Genomic DNA, 17,768 nt, shown 5'->3' on the forward strand with positions numbered 1-17,768 from the left:
GCCACCAGCTCTTAGTCCTTCTCTTCTTAGTCCATGAATCTAGAGTCCTCAGCCACTCCCCCTCTCCATGCCCCCATCTCTGCCTCCATCTCTGGCACTGCTGCTTCTCTGGATAAGGTCCCGCATTCTGCTTGTGCACTTCTCTCTTGATGGTCCTAGGGTCCTCTGTTTCTGGACTGTACGATTAACCACTCCCCTGTTCTTGTTACAAAACTTCTACCTTTACAATTGTGATGATCGCAATTAGTCATGATAACAGTTACTCCCTATTGGATCTTACGAATCTTATCCCCATCTCTTTTCACCAGACCCATTTAGACAAGATGACAACTATTCCGTGGGGAATCTTTCTTTCCTCCCATACTTTTAAACTAAACACCCTCTTGATACCTTGTAAGCCAGTCACTTCATGCCTTTATTGCCCCCTCATTTTAGGTAGCCAATATCTAAATTTCCCATGCCTATCTACCCTGTGTACAGAGAGCATAGCATTGATACTTGATGTGAAGAATCTTTCCCTCTCTGTTGGTATTTAGAGTAAATACCACCCTGAGTATAGGTCAGTTTCATCAAACTGAAGCAATTTACCCTTGTTTTCCTTTATCCAAAAAAAAAAAAAAAAATATCAAATTTTTTTTTTTTTTAATCTTCCTCTAGTCAAGTTCTGAATATTGAGCCATCGAGGCTATGTCAAAAGGGTACTTACTGTATACAAGTTTGGGTGTTCTTGTGCATCTCCCCTCACTTCATATCTGCAGGATGCTTCACTCTCAGCTCTAACCCCCTGTGGCTAAGTCCTTGTCCATGGGCTCTGGATGGGACTCAGGACTCTACCGAAGGTCCTATACTCTGTAAAGGCTTTGCACAAAGCCTATTTCACTGGACAAGTTGTAGAACCCCTTTTAGGTATTCCAATCAGTTATAGGCTGAAGGCGGGCTTACAAGTTTTCTCTGATCATGTTTCCCAATCTTGCTTTCTATCCTACTCAAGTGTCTATTTTACAATAGTAGGCAAGGGAAACTAATATTCATAAGGCAGTCAAGGATTTTAGTATTATTTACCTTCTTCAAGCTATACAGAGATCCCTGTATCCCAGAGCCCTATTGTTCCAAGGTTGAGTATGCATCACTATTTACCTCTGTCCCACTAGACCATGCAAACCTGTCTCAGTGTTCCCCTATCTGTCTTGTTCTTCTGCCTCCTACCCCTTCTGGTACTGCCCTCCCCAACACCTAAACTAAACCCCCCACCCCAACCCCATTGTGGTTACCTTATATTCCATTAGTTCTACCCTCCATTTAAGACAGTCTATTTTATCCAGTAATCTACCTGACCTTCCCACCACCTGGATCTTTGTTCCTCTGTGTTTACCTGTTTTCACATTGTAGTTGTTTTGATCATAGACTGACCTCCCATATCCTGTGTTCTTATAATTTTATTCTGTTCTTGACTCTTCCATTTGTCGATTGAGTTTAGGATCATGCTGCCATGTACGTCATTCTGTAGTTGTTGTGTGTTTTTGTTGGTTCTCAGTCCACAGAACTTCCTTTAGGATGTTCTTCATACCAGGGTTGGCTTTGGCAAAATCCCTTAGCTTCTGTTTATCCTGGAATGTTTTGATTACACCATCGTATTTGATTGACAGCTTTGCTGGGTAAAGGATTCTTGGGTGGCAGTTTTTTTTCTTTCAGGGTTTTATATATGTCTCCCCATTTCCTCCTTATTGCCTGCATGGTTTCTGTTGCGAAATCTGAGCTTAATCTGATTTGCTTGCCTTTGTTATATTTCTGTTTTCCCTAGCTGCTTTCAAGATCCTGTCCTTATCTTTGATTTTGGAGAGCTTGATTATTATATGTCTTGGTGATTATCTTTTAGGGTCTATCCATCCTAAAGTTCGTTGAGCTTCTTGAATGCTTATCTTTTTACTTTCCAGGATGTTAGAAAAAAATTTTTCCAGAAGCTCTTCAACTATCTCCTCTGTGGGCTTGTGTGATTGTTCCTGTTGTGGAATGCCAATAATTCTTATGTTAGGAATCTTAGGCCTTCTTCGGATTTCTTTATCCTTTTTTGTGTTTGCTCCTCTATCTTAGTAGTGTTGAGAGATTTATCTTCTAGCTCACTAGTTCTGGCTTCTATCTCTTCAGTTCTACTCCTTTGCCCTTTCATTGTACTATCCATTTCTGATATTCTATTATTAATCATTTGGACCTCTTTCTGTAGGTTTTGAATCATTTCCATTGCTGTATCTATCTTATTTGATTGTTCCTGTAGCACTTTCCTGACTTCTTCCTTATTTTTCTCAACTCCATTATGCAGTGTTTTGATATATCTTATAATCATTTTTCTGAATTCCTTCTTGGGCATTTCCAAAGCCTGCCCATCTTCCAGTATCGAGTGTAGGTCTACTTCCAGCTCATTTGCCTCAGTCACTTTATCTCATTTCTGGACATATGCAGATATGGTCATCTGCTTCTGTTTTTTGGGCATATTCAGGAGTTATCTGTGGCCTTAATACTTAGATGGATATGTATTTTGGTATTTTTTATAATTTCTGATTGCCTCCAGGTAGATATGATCAGGAAATGGGCTTCCCTTTTCACTCTTCTTCTTGAGAAATTTCAAGATGCCACTGTTGGTCATTTTGACGTAACTTAGGATTTAATTTTTGGCCTATTTCCTTTTTTGTTTACCTGTTCCTCTCCACAATCCCTGTTCAGGCCTTTTTTCTAGTTATAAACAGTTCAGGGCTGGTTGTCGTCATTTGGTTTTAAGTGGAAACTGTCACTTTAAATTTCAAGATCTGTGCGCATGCATAGTAGAAGCCTCTGAAGGTGGGGCTGTGGTGTCCACTAGCTCAGACACCCCTATAGTCACCAGAATGGACGTGCACAGACAGCAAGGGACCAATGAACAGATACCAAAAGAAAAGAACGTCCACACCTTTATCTCCATGGTTCTGTCAGGTGTCCGTGACTGCTCTGATCCTTCCCCCACTTGATCTCACCCAAGATGGTGGCTCCTGGAGCAGCTGAGTGTCTTGAATTAGAAAGCAATGGATTTCTTGCTTCTGCTACAAATTACCCTAGCTGTAAGCCTTACAACCTTCTAAATATTCCTTTATATGTGGTTCAGAGTTCTGGGACAATCCCCTGAGCCCGTTTGGTCCTGTATTCTGTGTTGTTGCTGACAGAGCTCCTTACTGCACCCCCACCCGATCCGCCATCTTGTTTGTTCTCTCAGTCAACCATTTTTTAAAACCTGTTGTGTGCCAAGCTCTGGACTAAGTGCTGGGGCATAAAGCATCCAAAAATGAATTGCTGTCTGTTGTCTGATAACAAACTGTTTAATGGTAGACTTAACCATCCACCAAAGAACCCCATTCATGGAATGGGAGCATTGTATTCAAACATGTTCCTTGCAGTATTATTTACAATAGTCAAATAGATGTTCCTTGCAGTATTATTTGCAATAGTCAAAAACTAGAAACAGCTGTTCCATAATAGAAGAATTCTTAGGTAAACACCATGTTATATCACTTTAATCCAATTATTTGGAGCCATTAAACTGATTCTTTTTTCAGGGAGATTTTAATAACATGAGTAAACATCCTCATGATGAACAGAAAAATGAAATTGTACTTAGGATATGATCTTATATTATTTACATACACAACAGGCTAGAAGGAAGCACCATGATGTTATCAGATGTTAGGGATAGGGTGCCTTTTCTTTCTCCCTTTTCTCTATTTTTCAGTTGTTTTTCAATGAGGCTGGCCAGGGAGCTAGAACTTCACTGGGTGGAAGATGGGGGCCATTCCTAGCCTCTGTCATTTTCAAAGCTGCCTTCTTCCATCTTGTATCTCACCAGTGGAGGCTTCCTCACTGGGATTGTGCTTCAAGAGGAATACATGTGCCAAAGTCACCCAGACAGTTCCTTACAAACACAGGACACAAGTCTCCTGTGTTTCAGCTTAGGTCTTACTCAGTTAAGCAACAGAATCTGACTGCTCAGGCAGGTGTTAAGGAATGAGAAGAAGGCTATGGATGCGGAGAATGCCTATACTGGAAGGGATGAGCCATTCCCAGGAAACCTGGGACTCACACCATACTCCCAGATCAGTTGTAGACCTTACAACCTGGTGGTGCAGAAAGGCACCCATCAGATACTGACTCCTCAAAATTACCACCACAGTGACTTTAAGACAAAATGGAATTTATTCTCATCATGGAGATGAAAGCATGAATTCAAAAGTCTTAGGAGCATCTTGGAGGAAGGATGGCAAAGCCTGGGTTAAGGTGGACCTTTCAATGGTGGCCTTGATTAGAACTGGGTGAGGATCTATTATATTGGTTTAGGTTTAACATAAGGAGCTCTGGTTAGTATCACATGCTACTAACTGAAAGATTGGCAGTTCCAACTCACCCAGTGACTCTGAAGGAGAAAGACATGAAGCTCTGCTTTCTTAAGAATTTACACCCAAGAAAACCCTAGGGGCAATTTTCCTCTGAAACATGGAGTCCTCATAAATAACAGTGACTCAACAGCACCTAACAACAACAGGATTTAGTTGACATAGTAAGGAAAGGGTCTGGAAGCAAGGTCTAGAAAAAATCGTGTTGTTTAATATTTCCTATTGAAGAGTTGAACCTTTGATGTTCTTTTTTCTCTTTTTTTTTCTTGATTATAGAGTTTATTTTAAAAGCTGTTGCTATTGTTAAGTGTTGTTGAGTCAGGTGAACAACAATTTCTGAGGAGTGCCTAGTAAGTCTGAATTGCCAGCCCTGCCGTGTGATGTTCATTTAAATTAGGGTTCCTCTTGGGGGCTCAATAATTCTTTACATTTCTGACCTTGATCCATTAGATGCCACTTTTGATAACCAAGATATTTTCATACATTGCCACAGGTCCCTGGCAATTTAAATAAGTCTTCCTGAAAGTTCCTGGAATGAACAATAGTTATTTGCAACTTGTATCACTCTTGGCAACAGTTTCCTATGATAGTAAAATTATATTGATGAAGACAGTGGAAGGATAAAGCCATGCTAAGATAGACAGTTGGTTTGGTGGATAGAGATGGTTTCCATTCACCCAGTTTCTACAAGAAGATCTCCTACTTTCAGAGTTGGAAACAGGAAGATTTAGTAAGTGAATAGAAAATGTTTTAAGGTTTATTGAGTTCTTAAGTGAACACAAGCAGCCCTGGTGACTCACTGGTTAAACACATGGCTGTGGTTAAGTGCTTGGTTACTAAACGAAAGGTTGGCAGTTCAAACCCACCAGTTGCTCTGCAGAAGGAGATGATTGTCTCCTTCTGTAAACCCTAGTGTGCAGTTCTATTCTAACTGAAAGATTGGTAGTTGGAACCCAGTGGCTCTAAAGGAAAGACTGGGAGGTCTACTCCCATATAGGATCATTATCAGACAGAATATGAGTCGGACTTGACTACCTGGGAATGGACTTGTTTGTTTGTTTACCTGGTATAATATTTCACATTACCCTATGAAAAGGTATCATTACTCATGTTACAGATAAGGAAACAGACTCAGAAAAGCTAAGAGAATTAATTATTCAGTGAATGGAAAAGTTAGAATCTGAATCAAAGGGTGTAAGTCCAAACTAGAGTTACCAGATTTAGCAAAACACTATGTGAGATACACTAAAAAACTGAATAGAGGAGTTTGAATTCAAATGACAACTCAAGAAAACAAAGTAAAGTGTTATAATGAAATGTGCAAAGACCTGGAGTTAGAAAACCAGAAGGGAATCACATGCTTAACACTTCTCAGCTAAAAGAACTGATGAAAAAATTCAAGCCTAAAGATACAATATTGAAGGATTCTATGAGCAAAATATTGAATGGTGCAGTAACCATCTAAAGACCATGGAAGGGAATACACAGAGTCAAAACACCAAAAAGCATTGCTCAATGTTCAGCCAATTCAGGAAGTAGTAGATGATCAAGAACTGATGGTATTGAAGAAAGAAGTCCAAGCTGCACTAAAGGCATTGGTGAAAACCAAGGTTCCAGGAACTGACAGACTATAAATTGAGATGTTTCAACAAATAAATGCAGTACTGAAAATCCATAATCATCTATGCCAAGAAATTTGAAAGACAGTTACCTGGACAATCTACTGAAAGAGATCCATATTTGTGCTCATTACCAAGAAAGATAACCCAACAGAATGTGGAAACCAACTAAAAGTAATGTTAGAGTCAACGGAGAAAGGAGACAGAGCATGTGACTCAACAGCTAGGAAAGATTTATTCAAGATACACCTGAGAGGGCCTTGCTGACCAGAGTCAGAAGTACTCCCACACACAGGCTGAGGGTTTTTATGAGGGTCTTGGGAGGGGATAGAGCTAAGGAGGTGTTAGCTGTAGAGGAAATGGGCTTTTGTGAGGTCTTGCCTGGGGGTGGAATTTAGAAGTGCAGCCAGAGTGCTCCTTAGAGGCCAGGACGGCTAAGCTTCATCTCTCATACTTTAGACATATTGTCAGGAAGGAACAGTCGCTGGAGAAGGATGTCATGCTGGGTAAGATGGAGGGTCAGAGAAAAAGAGGAAGACCCGTAACGAGATGGATCAGCCAGGTGGCATCATTGATGGCGTCAAGTGTGGCAGCGGTAGTGAGGTTGGCCCAGGATCGGACATTGTTTCGTTCTGCTGTGCATGGGGTCGATATGAGTCGGTTCCGACTTGACTTGACAACAACAACAACAACATCTGGAGGAAAAGGAGAAATTGAAACTTAAGGAAAATAGACATTTAAGAGAGTTGTGATGGTTGGTCTCAAAATAACTGCATTCAGGCTCCCTCAAATAACATTAATATCATATGCAAGTAAAATTTTCCTGAAGTTCAAGTCAAGAACTGTTGTAGCAGTCTATCAGGAGGAAGCTGTCAGAAATTCAAGCCACATTCAGAAAAGTACATGGAACAAGGGATAGCATTGCTGACATCAGATGGATTTTAGCTGAAAGTAGAGACTATCAGAAGGATGTTTATTTGTGCTTACTGAATATGCAAAAGCAGCTACTCTGTGGATCATAACAAACTATGGATAACACTGAAAAGACTGGGAGTTCCAGAATACTTCATTGTGCTCATGAGGAGCCTATAGACCAAGGAGAATTAGTCCAAACAGAATAAGGGGATACTGAATGGTTTTAATTCAGGGTTTTATCCTTTCACCATACTTATTCAGTTTGTATTTGAACAAATAATCTAAGAAACTGGACTGTCTGAAGAATGCGGCATCAGGACTGGAGGAAGACATCTTCAAAATTCAGACGATACACCTTACTTGCTGAAAGCAAAGGGGATTCAAGGATTACATCTCAACATAAAGGAACAAAAATCTTCACAACTGGACCAATCAGCAACAGCATGATAAATGGAGAAAAGACTGAAGTTGTCAAGGATTTCCTTTTAGTTGGATCCATAATCAACAGCTATGGAAGCAACAATCAAAAAACCAAACAATGTATTGCTTAGGGTAAATCTCCTACAAAAGATGTTTTTAAAGAGCAAAGATGTCACTTTGAGGACAAAGGTGCACCTGACCCAAACTATGGTATTTGTAATCACCTCATCTGCATGTGAAAGCTGGACAATGAATACAGAAAATCAAAGAATTGATGCCTTTGAATTATGATGTTGGCAAAGAATAATAACTGTACCATGGACTGTCAGAAGAACAATTCTATCTTGGATGAAGTACAGCCGGAATGCTCCTTTGATAGTGAGACTTCTCACATGCTTTAAACATGTTGTCACAGAAGGATATTATTTTGTTGTTAAGTGCTGTTGAGTTGGTTCCAACTCATAGAGACCCTTTATAGGGTTTCCGAGGAGCAGCTGGTGACCTTGCAGTTCAAACAACTTTGCAGTCTGGTGCAAAGGACTGCGCGCCACACCAGGACTCGGAGAAGGACATTGTGCTTGGTTTAAAAAAGGGTCGGGGAAAAAACAGTAAGTCTCTCAATGAGAGGAATTGACACAGTAGCTGCAATATGGACTCAAATATAGCAACAGTTTCATTCTGTTGTACATGGAGTTTCTATAAGTCAGAATCTACTTGAGGACACCTAACAACAACAAAAATAAACTATGAAATTTTTCCTTACTTATCTGAGATTCACGATTGACTCATCAGTCCTATATTTTACCTGGTAACCCTGCTTTAAAACCATTTATCTGACTCCACTTGCTATTGCCCTTGAGTCCAGGACGAGGAGAGTGAGGGGCTGCTGGCAACTAAACAGGATAGCTAGCAAGGCGAGAAGATGCAACTCATAGCCGCAGGTTGCACATTTTGAGGGCAGCAAGACGGAATTGGTATCAGTACTTGGTCAGGAGCGCCCCCTGGTGGTCATGCGCTGTCCAGCAGCTAAAGCCGTCCCACCTGGAGCAATGGGGACAAGCTTCCAGGGCGGACTTCTGTATTTGGTTCTGACTTTTACCATGCAGAATCCCGCTCAGGGACTGTGGAGAGGGGAGAGGGAGAAGGGAGTAGCGGCTGAGTGAGACTCTGAGCTTTGTGTAAGCATTCAGCTGTACCGGACGCTGAAAACTCCCCTCCTCGCCCAGAGTCTGCCACTCTGTCTCCCCCAAGCGGCTGATGTGCAAAGAGCAGCTGCTGAAGACCCTACTTTTTTTTTTCAACCTTTTATTTAAGGTACAAGCTGACCTCGAGACATTGCCCGGTCTGTTCCACACCAGTCAAAGTAATAGCAAAAAAGTAAGTCACACGAATTTTTTGATTTCCCAGTGCACATAATGTTTTCACTATACTGTAGTCTATTAAGGAGGCTTGGTAACGCGGAGATAAGCCCAAATAAGCACTCCTAACCAAAAGGCTGGCAGTTCAAACCCACCTGCAGCTCAGCCCCCAAAAGGTAAGGCTTGCCGTTTCTGTAAAGATTTATAGCCTCAAAACACTATACAGGTTTACTATGAGCTGAAATTGACTCAGTGGCAATGGGTTTGGTTTTTGGGTTTAATTTTGTTGGAGTCCTGGTGTAGGCAAGGTCGGTTTGAGCCATACGGTTGGTGGTTCAAACTCAGCAGTCACTCCTTGCAAACCCATACAAGGTCTCCTCTCTACATCGAAACTGACCAATGGCACCTAACAACAACAATGAATTCTATTGCAAGAATTACTAAAATGTGACAAAGAGACATGAAGTAAGCACATGCTATTGGAAAAAATGGTGAAGATAGTCTTGCTTAACCCCGGGTTGCCACAAATCTTTGATTTGTAAAAAATGCAATATCTGAGATGTGCAATAAAGTCAAACTTAGTAAAATGAGGTATCCCTCATATGCATAGCAAAACTGTGGTACAGTTTGAATTACTTGATATGGCTCTTTTAGCCATAGTCTTTGTAACTCCCATTAAAAGACTCAGTGCATTGTTGTTAAGTGCCTTTGAGTCACTTCTGACCCATAGCAACCCTGTATAGACTTTCCAAGGAAAGGCTGGTGAGCTTGAACCGCTCGCTGCCTTATGGTTCAAACCAACTTTGCAGTCCAGTGTATTCACCCACAGCGCCACATCAGGACTTTAAAGGACTCGGTAGGACCGTAAAAATTTGGTGTATGGGACTTTAACATGGGTATTGGTCAATTTTGCCATCCTGAGCAATCACAGAAGCTGTCACTATCATTAAGAAAGAAAAGTCAGGAGTGAAGTGCATCCTTTGGACCACAAGATCTCTGTGAACTTCTTCAATCCAGGAGACAGAGGGCTGTGACATTGGGGAAGCATAGCAGCAGAGGCGCAGAACCAAGAGCATGAAACAGGGCAGTTCCATGGACTTCTTGGCCCACGGAGCCTATAAAGCTGAATGCCTTGGGGCAGGAGGTTTGATTGTGGAGTTAGGTGCCTCCAGGCACATAATCAGGAAAACTGGGTTTGCTGACCCACCAAGCTAGAGTCAAGCACCTTCAGGCTGAGGCTTATAATGTGGTGGTGGCATGCCCTTTGGGCATGTATCAGTAGTGCTAAAGGAGTCTTATAACACTTGCTTAAGCAGGGCAGAGACCAAGGGATTATATGACTGAAAAGCTCAAGACCAGAGAGAGTGTGCCTGTGAACACAGCTTAGAAGAGAAACTTCAGAGCAAAGGACTGTATCCTGAACATTTCTGATCCTAAATTGTAACGTGTTAACTTCCCTAATAAACTCTGTAATCATGATTATGGTCTATGAGTTTGGTGTGACCATTGCAATGGATTATTGAACCCAACAGAGAAACAGATTGCTATGGGAGGGACAGTTGGTGTCAGAATTGGTAAGGAAGGTTGGAGGGTGGAGGCACGTCTGACCTTCACTTCCTAGGAATCCCTCGAGGGCTAATGCTGATCGTGATTCTCCTGAAGTCAGAGGTTAGACACAGCCTCTGTACCCTTTTTGCATAAGCATACACTAATTCAACCAGCTGCTCCTCGGAAGCCCTATACAAGGTCACTATGGGTTGGAATCATCTCAACAGCACTTCACAACAACAACTCAACACTTTCTACATGTACAATTCAGTGATAATGATTACATTCTTTGAATTGTGTAATCATCTTTACCTTCTTGCCTTGATGGCTCCAGGGCAAACAACTTGCTTGATAATGTCACAGCCAAACAGTCTGCTTTGTTGTTTTTTTTCTTACCCTCCAACTCCCAACACCACCCCCCCACCCACTGACCTTGCCCCCCCACCCTTCCCCTTGATCTTCTTTCAAGAAGTATCTTCTTGGTCTGCAAGTCTTTTCAACTGGGAATGTCCCACCCCTGAAGGTTCTGGGTGGGGCTCCGGATTCCACTTAAGGCCTTACATTCCACCAAGGCTTAACAAGAAGCCTGTTTTCCAGGGTACAATCTAGACCCCTTTTAGATAATCCAATCTGTTATAGGCTGAAGACCAGTTTACAGCTTTCTGTAATCATCTTCCCTAGTTATCCATCTATCCCACTTAAATGTCTATATTACACTAGTAGGTGGTGGTGGTGGTGGTGGTGATGTGCCGTGGAGTCGGTTCCGACTCATAGCGACTCTGTACCGCGTTTCTGAGGCTGTAAATCTTTACGAGAGAAGAAAGCCTCTTCTTTCTCCCATGGAACAGCTGGTAGCTTCGAACTGTTGACCTTGAGGCTCGCACTCTGATTCATAACCTAGGTAAGAGAACCCAATAGCCACAAATCTTTCAAGCACCTTAACATTATTTCCTCTCCTTTACTCTCTTTCAACCTGTGTCTCGCTCCCTATATCATGTTGTTGTTTTTAAGTGTCATTGAGTTAGTTCCAACCCATAGTGACCCTGTCTGTATAGGGTTTCCAAGGAGCAGCTGGTGAGCTTGAACCACTGACCTTGCAATCCAGTGCATTAACCCACAGCACCACACCATTTTGTTGTTAGGTGCCATCGAGTTGGTACCGACCCATAGCAACCTTATGCACAGCAGAACGAAACACGGCCTGATCCTGAGCCAACCTCACTACTGTTGCCACACTTGAGTCCATTGATGCTACCACTTAGCCAATCCATCTCATTGGGGGTCTTTCTCTTTTTCTCTGACCCTCCACCTTACCAAACATGATATCCTTCTCCAGTGACTGTTCCCTCCTGACAATATGTCCGAAGTATAAGAGCTGAAGTTTGGCCATCTTGGCCTCCAAGGAACACTCTGGCTGCACTTCTTCCAAAACAGATCTATTGGTTTTTGGCACCCTACCATAGAACCTTGTTATTCTAAGGCTATGCATGCATCACAGTCTATCTCTATCCCATTTATCACATGTATACCTCCCAGAGTCTTTCCCTGTCTTCCTGGCATCTCTCCCCGCCCTCTTGTTGCGCATTGCCCTTCCCTCCTATATATTGCCCTCCCTGTCCCCTGAGTTAACATACGTCTATACCCTGACTTGTGAGTTGCTGTCCCCTCCGTCCTGCCCCTGGTAACCCTCAACGAATTATTCTACTAGTATGGAAGTCTTTTCTTACATTTTTACAATAATGAACTTACGCAATATCTGTTCTTTCATGCCTGACTAATTTCACAAAAAGGAGCTCTGGTAGCGTAGTGGTTACGAATCGGGCTGCTAACCTCAAAGTCAGCAGTTCGAAACTACCAGCCGTTCCATGGGAGAAAGATGAGGCTTTCTGCTCCAGTAAAGCCTCAGAAACCGTGTGCAGGGTCACTATGAGTCGCAACCAACTCCATGGTACTTAACAACAACAACAAAATTTCACTCAGCATCATGTCCTCAAGGCTCATCTGTGTTATGAGGTGTTTTGTAGATTCATCATTATTCTTCAAGGTAGCATAGTATTCCACTGTGTGGAGAAGAGGCATTTCTGACTGGAGAACTGCTGAATCCTGGGTTGTTTCTGATCCTGAATTGTACCTTGTTCACCTCCCTAATAAACCTCATAATCATGAGTATAGTCTGTGAATTCTGTGTGGCCATTTTGAACCCAGATGTTGTCAATTTGGGCTACAAAAGACTAGAAAGTTATGAAATATAGTATTAAAGAGGTTTATTAGATTATGGAAAAATATCTGCAGGGAAGACGAGCCATCGAGGGCAGAGCTCTCTGTGCTCACAGTCTAAAATTGTTGTTGTTGTTGTTGTTAAATTCCATCAAGTCAGTTCAAACTCATAGTGACCCTGGATAGGGTTTCTGAGGAGTGGCTGGTGAATTTTAATTCTAGTAAGATTGAAACCGACCTTGTGTTCCTGTGCTTATCCTACAGAGCTACCAGGTATGTTTGTTAAGGGCTATTGAGTCTATTCCCACCCTTAGTGACCCTGCATAGGATTTCCAACGGGGCTGCTGGTGAACTTGAATTGCCGACTTTGCAGTTTAAAGCAACTTTGCTGTGCAGCACATTAAGCTCTGATAGCGTAGTTGTTACCAGTTTGGCTGCTAACCTCAAGGTCAGCAGTTCGAAACTACCAGTCGTTCGTTCTGCGGGAGAAAGAGACTTTCTGCTCCTGTAAAGATTTACAGCCTCGGAAACCCTATACAGGGTAGCTACAACTCAGAACTGACTCCACGGCACACTACCACCACCACTTTTGTTGTTGTTAGATGCCATCGAGCCGGTACCGACCCATAGCGACCTTATGCACAGCAGAACGAAACACCGCCCGATCCTGGGCCAACCTCACTACTGTTGGCACGCTTGAGTCCATCAATGCTGCCACTTGGCAAATCCATCTCGTTAGCGGTAGTAAAAGGTTAATCTGCAGAGGCAGTTTCACCAGATTTTATTTAAGTAAGGGGTGGGCTTTCCTGATTGCGTAGTTCCTCTTTCAAGAGGGGTGTCTGTTTTTCTTCCTGCATCCGCGTGCTGCAGTCCATGATAAAGCCCGTTGTGGAGGCAAGTATCTGGGATATTTGACATACCTGTGAACTCTACGCATGTGCCCGTCTGTCAGGTTCCTGGTTCAAGGACCAGGTCTGCCCTGGTGGCACCAGGCTGGGGTCATTGGAGATTTTTGTGCTTGCACTAAACACTAGTTAGGAGGAAGCTGAGTAGACAAATATGGAGGGAGGGTCACAAATTCTTCTGGGTCCCTGACATACTGGGAGATAGTTTTTTGGGTTTTTTTTTTTGTTTTTGTCTCTATATATTCTTCCTACTTGACAAGTAGGCTTTTTTTTTTTTTAATCTCTTGTCCACATTCAGCCCTTCTGTCCTTTGTATTTGGAGGTTATTTTATGGTTCTATTGATCTTACCTCACCCACCCCCACCCACCACTACTGATCTTTTCCTCAGTAATTTCCTCCCATCGCCTTACCCTAACAATGTGAAGTTGAGGGTGCTGTGGGGAGGGATGGTTTGTGTACAAAGAGGGCAAAGAAGGTTGTAGGGTGGAGACATGTCTGACCGCTGCCTCATATCCTGGGGCTGATTTGTTGTTTGATTCTCCTTCCGACTTTATGAAGTGGGAGGAAGTCAGCCTCCTCACTGTTTAGGAGTGAGATTCCTTGTAATGACTCCATACTCATAAAAGCATGGGGTCTTATAAGAGAAAGAATGAAGGATCATGGGAAGTGAAACTTTTGATTCTTAAATGATTACTTTGCGTATTCTTACCTATAATGGCTAAAGGGAATGCAACAGGTGCTATGCTGCAGCTTCCGGAGTGACCCAGGACTAATATCATTGTTGAGTTTGTTGTCAAGTGCCATCAAGTCAATTCTGACCCATAGCAACTCTCTATAGGGTTTCCGAGGAGCAGCTGGTGAGCTCAGACCACTGACCTTGCAGTTTAAACGGCTTTACGGTCTGGCGCACAGTGCCACACCTTGGTATTGGACCCCAAACAGGTTGGATCCAGTAGGCCCCTGGTTCCCTAGCAGCCATCTTATTTTCCCAGTCTAATATTAGTCCTATAATATATTAGTTACAAATTGGGTTGCGAACCGTAAGGTCAGCAGTTCGAAACTACCAGCTGTTCCGCGAGAGAAAGAGGAGGTGTTTGGCTTCTGTAAAGATTTACAGCCTCGGAAACCCTGTAAAAGGTCGCTATGAATTGGAACCGACTCCACGGCACACAGCCATAATAATGGAAGGAGCTCTGGTAGCGTAGTGGTTACAAATCAGGCTGTTAACCCCAAGGTCGGCAGTTCGAAACTACCAGCTGTTTCGCGGGAGAAAGATTAGGCTTTCTGCTCCCGTAAAGATTTGCAGCCTCAGAAACCATGTGCAGGGTCCCTATGAGTCGGAACCGACTCCATGGTACTTAACAACAATATAATAATAATGGAGTCCTGGTGTGGCGCTGTAGATTAATGCGCCAGACTGCAAAGCTGTTTGAACTTAAAGGTCGGTGGTTCAAACTCACCAGCTGCTCCTTGGAAACCCTATACAGGGTACTCAACAACAGCAACAACATAGGACTAATATTAGACTGGGTCAATAAGATGGCTGGTAGGGGACCAGCGCCTACTGGATCCAACCTGTCCAGGGCCCAAGACCATATGCATATGAATAAGGTTAGTTAAAGTGTTGTTGGTGTTGTTGTTAAGTGCCATCCAGTAGGTTTCAACCCATAGCGACCCCTGTATAGGGTTTCCGAGGAGCAGTTGATGAGCTTGAACTGCCAACCTTGCATTTCAAACGGCTTTGCAGTGTGGCGCATTAACCCACAGCGCATACCAGGACTCCAGTTAAAGGGTGAAGAAGAAAAAAAATTGAACTTGAGTGTTTCAAAATGGGGTTATGTGTCTAAGGTTAAGTGTTTATCTGATTATATTATGGATATTGTTTGTTCCTGGTGTGGCGCTGTGGGTTAATGCACTGGACTGCAAAAGTCTGTGTGAACCAAAAGGTAGGCGGTTCAAGCTCACCAGCTGCTCCTTGCAAACCCTATACAGGGTCGCTATGGGTCAGAACCAACGCGATGGCACTTAACAACAACAAGAAGTATTATAAAATAGATATACATGTGTGATGGAAATGAATTTTGGAGATTATGATTACAGAGAGTTTGTAAACTCACCTTCAGCTTTTGCTAAAAGGGAGTTCGGATTTGCGCAGAAGAAATAGGCTTTAAATTTTAAGCCCTTGTAAACAGAGCTTTAGGTAGAACACTGCGCCCCACCCAGAACATTTGCATTTGAAAAGCCATGCAGACCCACCCATAATTGCAGAGAGAACAGATTTGTAATTGAAAGAAAGGCCTGCCAAAGGGGGAGAGGGAGTCGGAAAGACTGACTTTTGGAGTTTCAAGTCTTCAAGTCAGTTATTTACCTTGGATGCATCAAGGCAGGAAATGTCTGTACTCATCAGAGAAAACCCCCTTCTAGGACCAAAAGTTAAAGGAGTCAGCAAGCAGATAGTCTGTTATGTTCACTGGTGACCACCTGGGTCTATTTATTGAGTGAAAAAAGGGAAAACATAGCAATGAAGAGGTGGGCATGCTCCACTGGGCCCTGTTGACTTGGCCCACAGTGGCTAGGGATGAGAGAGAAGAAGAAGGGCTGGCTCTTCAGTACTTTAGGGGAATTGTATGAACTCCTGAGATTAGGGGCAATGACCTACCCCATATTGGACTAGGGCTGAGAAAGTGAAGAGGCCAACTGATCTGAAGGGCAGAGGATTATGTATCAACTCCCAAATTTGCAGCTGGTACCCATTTGACTAGCTTGAATGGCTGAGTTGGCCAGAACAGAACAGATGAAAAGATGTTTGATTCTGTGAGCAGGTATAAATTGCTACAATTTGACTTAGCTTACGTATGCAATTGCTCAAAGTTCCAACAGGAGTGAGATTGTTCAAGTCAAGGAAAATGCTTGTCTCTTCAAAGTAATGGGTTAATTGTTGTTAGGTGCCATCTAGTTAGTATCAACTCTTAGTGACCTTATGAACAACACAACAAAACATGCCTTTGCCAACCTAACAATTGTTACGCTTGAGGCCCATTGCTACTGCCACTGTACCAGTTCATCTCGTTGGGGGCTTCCTCTTGACTGCTGACCCTACACTTTGCCAAGCATGATGTCCTTCCCCAGGGACTGGTCCCTCCTCATAATATGTTCAAATTATGAGCAAGGAAGTCTGGCCATCCTGGCTTCTAAGGAGCATTCTGGCTGTACTTCTTATAACAGATTTGTTTGTTCTTTTGGTGGTCCATGGTACTCTTAATATTCCTCTCCAACACCATAAACTCAAATGCATCAATTCCTCTATTCATTGTCCAACTTTCACATATGTCCCTGTGTCTCCCGCTACCTTCATCTTCATCTTTTCTCTGCTAACCTCCCTCTTGTTTTATATTGCTTGCCCTGTCACCCATGTTAACATGTGTCTATCCTCTTGTTGTTGTTAAGTGCTGTTAAGTCGGTTCTGACCCCTAGCAACCCTGTATAGGGTTCCCAAGGAGTGACTGGTGAGCTTGAACTGCCAACCTCGCAGTTCAAACAGCTTTGCAGTCTGGCGCATCAACCCACAGTGCCACACTAGGACTCAGTCTAGCCTGTGAATAATTCTCCTGGTTCCTAACCCAACCATCATAGATTGTTTCTTTTATCAAGAACTTTTTTTTTTTTTTTAATGAAAAAAACTTTTTTACAACATTGGTCTCATTTGTGATTGACTTATTTCAATCAATGTAATGTCCTCCAGGTTCAACCATATTGTGAGGTGTTTCACATGATGCATTGTTATTCTTCGACATTTTGTAGGGCTCCATTGTCTGAGTATACCAAAGTTTGGTTAGCCATTCTTCTGTTGATGGGTATATAGGCTGTCTTCATCTTTTTGATATCTTTCTTTTTTAATTCAACATTTTGTTGTGAATTGAGTGAAAGTTTGTAGAGCAGATACCAGTTCCACATTCAACAAAGCATATACTTTGCTTTATTACATGATTGCACTCCCCTCCATGTACCAACAGTTAACAGTATTTACTTCTACTCACTTTAACTATTGCATTCCTCCCTGTGTTTCTGCTACCTTCATCTTTCCTCTGCTAATGAACCCCTCTCTTATTGTATATTGCCTGCCTTGTCACCTATGTTAACATATGTCTACCCTCTAGCCTGTGAATAACTCTGACCATCATAGATTGTTTCCTTTATCAAAAAAACTTTAAAAAAAACTTTTTACCACATTGAACTCATATAATACTTGTCCTTTTGTGATTGACTAATTTCACTCAGCGTAATGTCCTCTAGGTTCAACCATGTTGTGAGGTGTTTCACAGATTCAACATTATTCTTCAACATTCTGTAATGTATATACCAAAGTTTGTTTA

At 42.4% G+C, this 17,768-nt stretch overlaps 1 pseudogene; it reads right to left on the minus strand.

Annotated features, from left to right (window-relative positions):
* The window catches only part of LOC102827471, a 25,320-nt pseudogene extending 11,894 nt beyond the window's left edge, over window positions 1-13,426 (minus strand).
* Window positions 13,427-17,768: the final 4,342 nt, after the last annotated feature.

Source organism: Chrysochloris asiatica, unplaced genomic scaffold, assembly GCF_000296735.1.
Source record: "Chrysochloris asiatica unplaced genomic scaffold, ChrAsi1.0 scaffold00024, whole genome shotgun sequence".
Taxonomy (NCBI): Eukaryota; Metazoa; Chordata; class Mammalia; order Afrosoricida; family Chrysochloridae; genus Chrysochloris; species Chrysochloris asiatica.